We start from the raw sequence: 6000 nt of genomic DNA on the forward strand, positions 1-6000 counted from the left end.
CTGGGGTCTTGCTTCCGGAGGCTTCTGGGGACCGCATCACAGACTTGAGAGGGGTCTCACTCGCAGAGGCTTCTATGGACCGCATGACAGTCTTCACCGGGGTCTTGCTTCCGGAGGCTTCTGGGGACCGCATGACAGTGTTCACCGGGGTCTCACTACCGGAGGCTTTGTCGGACCGCATGACAGTCTTCACCGGGGTCTTGCTTCCGGAGGCTTCTGGGGACCGCATCACAGACTTGAGGGGGGTCTCACTCGCAGAGGCTTCTATGGACCGCATGACAGTCTTCACCGGGGTCTTGAGAGGGGTATTGCTGCCGGAGGCTACTGAGTTCATGTCGGGGGTACTTGGGATTGCTACGCCCTTAAATCGTATACATTCTTCGTCTTCCTCAAGCAGAGCAGCAGTGGCATTCTGCTTCCTGGGTTTTAGACCCTGTTTTAGCCTGGAGCGCAGGGTCTTCACCTCATCAATGAGGGCATCCTTCTGAGCCCTCAATGCCACATTGTCCAGCCTCACCTGCATGCAGTCCTCTTCGTCACACTCGGTATGTGGGGAGAAGGGTGGAGGGTGCACCGGGTATTCCTCCTCATTGTCTATATCCAATGATGTAGCCATTCCAATGATGGGATTAGTCTCTCGGAGGTCATGGAGCAACTGCAGGGCCACACTATGCTTCAGCCTTGCCATGACCTGATGTGCCTCATCTCGGGAGAACTCAGGGTGGTCACGAGTTACATGACGGTGTAGTTTCCTCCCAGCATACGAACACCCTGTGATGGGACAGGGTTTGGTCCGAACATTTATTCTACCACTGGCCATTTTAAGAATGATGCCTCTTTCATCCAGGTTCCGCACTGCATGTTTGTGCTTAAGGTGCTTATTCAAAGCCAGATAGCGGAGGCTGCACACCGGGCATTCGGTCAACATCCTTCCAAAAACACACACAATGAATTCTATTTAAATGGTTTTCTGTTTCTCCGTTTATATGCGTTAGCCAACTGCTGATTGCAACCATGGGTCCGATGCTTCAATGCAGGGAACACGGACCAAGGGGAGGACTTGGGTTACCACCTGGTTAAAATGGTCCCACCTCCGCACCAACGCGACTGGCGATGGGTCCGATACATTGATTGTTTTTTGTTTCATGGTTCTGCCACGAACTCACAAGACAGTTTTGGGTACAAAACGTGGGGGTAACAGTACCTCCGGGCGCTCCGTCCCGCTCCGGCTTTCGCCGCAGCGGGGGGAGGAGGCATTGAACCCCTCGCACCTGCCCCCGGAGGAGGCAGGGGAGTCAGGTACCCGGAGGCGCACGGTGGACGGCCAGGGCGAGACCGCCACACCGCACTGGAGTCAGAGTTCCGAGTTTTTCGAGCCAGGTCCCGGTGAAACGCAGTACGGAGCACCCGGCAGGAACCTCCAGCAGACCCCCCCGCGCGGTTCCCTCGTCCCTCGGAAGAGGCGGAGAGGTGGGTGTTTTTCATCTGCTGGCGGACTGCCGGGGAGAACGTGCTGCTCGGGAGCCAGGCTCAGAGTTAGTGGAAGTGAGAGCCCGTGCACCTGCCTTTTACAGCAGGCACGCGCTGGTATCGGGGTGGGGAGAGAAGGTAGATGCAGAGGCTGCAGAAACAGCCAGAGCCTTTCCCCTCTAACACACCCCTCATTTGGTTCATGAGCACTGGGCAGAGTCCCCTGTCAACTCTCCTTATATTCCTCCGGAGACCAGTTGGGAAATGGCAGCATCCCACTTCACCTGGTAGACCAATATCGTTAAATGAGCTCAGTAATGTACTGCACAACATCACATGGGTAAAATGAGCTATATCATGCACTGCAAAATCACATTTGGTTTATTTCCAAAAAGCCTGGAAAAAACACATATCCATCATGTCCTGTAAAATATCATTCTTTGTTTATGTCCGCTCCAGGATTACCCGTAGTTTGGATGAACCGACCGCCAAGCACCGGAAGCTGGACCCGGGGAGGAGGCCCTCCGATGGCGGGTCAAATTTGATGATACCGCAGCTGGCTGGACACTAGCCGTAGAAGAACACCTGGGCGGGACCAGGCATGTCCCTCTTTGCAGACAAGCATATGTGCTCCCAGGAGCAGAGTCAATCCCACAGTTTGGAGGAACCGACCGCCAAGCACCGGAAGCTGGACCCGGGGAGGAGGCCCTCCGATGGCGGGTCAAAGTTGATGATACCGCAGCTGGCTGGACACTAGCCGTAGAAGAACACCTGGGCGGGACCAGGCATGTCCCTCTTTGCAGACAAGCATATGTGCTCCCAGGAGCAGAGTCAATCCCACAGTTTGGAGGAACCGACCGCCAAGCACCGGAAGCTGGACCCGGGGAGGAGGCCCTCCGATGGCGGGTCAAAGTTGATGATACCGCAGCTGGCTGGACACTAGCCGTAGAAGAACACCTGGGCGGGACCAGGCATGTCCCTCTTTGCAGACAAGCATATGTGCTCCCAGGAGCAGAGTCAATCCCACAGTTTGGAGGAACCGACCGCCAAGCACCGGAAGCTGGACCCGGGGAGGAGGCCCTCCGATGGTGGGTCAAAGTTGATGATACCGCAGCTGGCTGGACACTAGCCGTAGAAGAACACCTGGGCGGGACCAGGCATGTCCCTCTTTGCAGACAAGCATATGTGCTCCCAGGAGCAGAGTCAATCCCACAGTTTGGAGGAACCGACCGCCAAGCACCGGAAGCTGGACCCGGGGAGGAGGCCCTCCGATGGCGGGTCAAAGTTGATGATACCGCAGCTGGCTGGACACTAGCCGTAGAAGAACACCTGGGCGGGACCAGGCATGTCCCTCTTTGCAGACAAGCATATGTGCTCCCAGGAGCAGAGTCAATCCCACAGTTTGGAGGAACCGACCGCCAAGCACCGGAAGCTGGACCCGGGGAGGAGGCCCTCCGATGGCGGGTCAAAGTTGATGATACCGCAGCTGGCTGGACACTAGCTGTAGAAGAACACCTGGGCGGGACCAGGCATGTCCCTCTTTGCAGACAAGCATATGTGCTCCCAGGAGCAGAGTCAAACCCGCAGTTTGGAAGAACCGACCGCCAGAGCACCGGCACGAAGCCGGGCCGGCGGAGGCCTTCCGATGGCAGGTCACGTTTGCCATTCGATCAATGTCTTTGCAGACAAGCATATATGTGGTTGTTACGCAGGATCAAATAGGTAGTTTGATGAAGTAGGGTCCTGTGCCCGGAGCAAGGCCAATTGCTGAATGCCGCAGCCGACTAAGGCCGCTATGCCACAGTGGAGGATGAGAGAAACAGGTGTTTGTTTTGCATTCCGCGGCAAAGAGGGGAGGTGGAACTTCCACCCCGCTACGGAACCTGTGGTGGGACCCCTGAGTCAGACGGTTCGTCTTGGAAACGCTTCATATCGGTCGGCCTGGGAGGTAAGAGACACGCAGGGTAACGGACACGCAGGGTTACCCCCACGCAGCCCACGCAACACGGAGGAGGCAGGGGAGTCTGGTACCCGGAGGCGCATGGCCGCAACACCGCACTGGAGTCAGGGTTTCGAGTTTTTCGAGCCAGGTCCCAGTGAACGCAAGACTCCAGCAGGAGCCTCCAGCAGACCCCCCCGACGTTTCCCTCGTCCCTCCCGGCCATCAGAGTCGAACCCACAGTTCGGAGGAACCGACCGCCAGAGCACCGGCACGAGGCCGGGCCGGCGGAGGCCCTCCGATGGCGGGTCGCGTTTGCCATTCGATCAGTGAGAAATCAGAAGAGGAAGGGGGAAGAAAAAAGACTAACTTGTCTTTTTGGTGAACCATCAAAAATGGGTGAAAATGAAAAAATGTATCCGAGAATAGTGCCCCATAAGGCGGGTAAAGTCCCCTGTCAACTCCCCTCACCTTCCTCCACACTCTGAAAAAGTCAGAGTTATTTTTTGGAGAACCATCAAAAATGGGTGAAAATGAAAAAATGTATCCGAGAATAGTGCCCCATAAGGCGGGTAAAGTCCCCTGTCAACTCCCCTCACCTTCCTCCACACTCTGAAAAAGTCAGAGTTATTTTTTGGAGAACCATCAAAAATGGGTGAAAATGAAAAAATGTATCCGAGAATAGTGCCCCATAAGGCGGGTAAAGTCCCCTGTCAACTCCCCTCACCTTCCTCCACACTCTGAAAAAGTCAGAGTTATTTTTTGGAGAACCATCAAAAATGTATCCGAGAATAGTGCCCCATAAGGCGGGTAAAGTCCCCTGTCAACTCCCCTCACCTTCCTCCACACTCTGAAAAAGTCAGAGTTATTTTTTGGAGAACCATCAAAAATGGGTGAAAATGAAAAAAAGTATCCGAGAATAGTGCCCCATAAGGCGGGTAAAGTCCCCTGTCAACTCCCCTCACCTTCCTCCACACTCTGAAAAAGTCAGAGTTATTTTTTGGAGAACCATCAAAAATGGGTGAAAATGAAAAAAAGTATCCGAGAATAGTGCCCCATAAGGCGGGTAAAGTCCCCTGTCAACTCCCCTCACCTTCCTCCACACTCTGAAAAAGTCAGAGTTATTTTTTGGAGAACCATCAAAAATGGGTGAAAATGAAAAAATGTATCCGAGAATAGTGCCCCATAAGGCGGGTAAAGTCCCCTGTCAACTCCCCTCACCTTCCTCCACACTCTGAAAAAGTCAGAGTTATTTTTTGGAGAACCATCCAAAAATGGGTGAAAATGAAAAAATGTATCCGAGAATAGTGCCCCATAAGGCGGGTAAAGTCCCCTGTCAACTCCCCTCACCTTCCTCCACACTCTGAAAAAGTCAGAGTTATTTTTTGGAGAACCATCAAAAAGGGCTAAAAGTGTTGAAATGTATCCGAGAATAGTGCCCCATAAGGCGGATTGAGTCCCCTGTCAACTCCCCTTACCTTCCTCCACACTCTGAAAAAGTCAGAGTTATTTTTTGGAGAACCATCAAAAAGGGCTAAAAGTGTTGAAATGTATCCGAGAATAGTGCCCCATAAGGCGGATAAAGTCCCCTGTCAACTCCCCTCACCTTCCTCCAGAGCCCAGTTCAAAAACTTTAAGTTTGGTAAGAACCATGCTGGGGGGTCTCCAGGCAACAAAATGTATCTGAGCCAAAGTGCACATACAGCGGATGAATTCCTCCATGAAGTTACACAGCCGTTTTTTTTTCTGAGTCCTCTCAAAAACCGGGTTTCCGATTTCGTGCAGAAGGTAGCTTGTAAAACATGAACGGTTTTTTACAACGGAGGAGGGGAAGTCTGGATTCCCCTCTCCGTTGTACCTTGCAACGGGGGAGGGGAAAAGTGTTCGGGGCTTCGTCCCGAAGCGCCGAACACTTTTCCCCTTCTCCAATTTTTCAGATCCCCTCTCCCATGTAATTTTAAAAGTTCATTTTTTGATTATTTTAACATATAATTGACCGTTTTCTTTCATTTTTTTTTCATTCCACGGGTGGGGGCCTATGGCAGGCTGCCTATGAGCTCCCAAATTTGGCCCGGATCATCCGGGATTTGTGGGATAAGCTCCATAAACTGACAAAGTCATCCAAAGATGTCGCTTTTATAGCCCAAAGATATATCATACAAATACATTAAAATAGTAAAAGGTACGATTGTGCTCGGCATTAACCGGAATTTGATTTATATAGCCCCCAAAAAATTATTAAAAATCGTTTTCGTGGGGAAAAGTGTTTAAAACGCCTGATTAAAGCATTTGCGGGACACCAGCGAGCTCCAGACTATTTTCATTGTGTCGGGGACCCTGGAGAACGATAAGACCCATCATTTAAATACAAAAAACACCATTAAAAGTCACTTTTAGGGGCAAAAAACAGCCTCTGTCCACTTTGTTAACAAACTGATGGGGAAATGGACCAAATCGTGATTAAAGCATTTGCGGGACCCCAGCGAGCTCCAGACTAGTTGCATTGTCTTGGGGACCCTCCACAATGATAAGACCCATCATTTAAATGCCAAAAACACCATTAAAAGTCACTTTTAGGGGCAAAAAACAGC

Source organism: Notothenia rossii (assembly GCF_949606895.1).
Source record: "Notothenia rossii genome assembly, contig: scaffold_23, whole genome shotgun sequence".
NCBI classification, from domain to species: domain Eukaryota; kingdom Metazoa; phylum Chordata; class Actinopteri; order Perciformes; family Nototheniidae; genus Notothenia; species Notothenia rossii.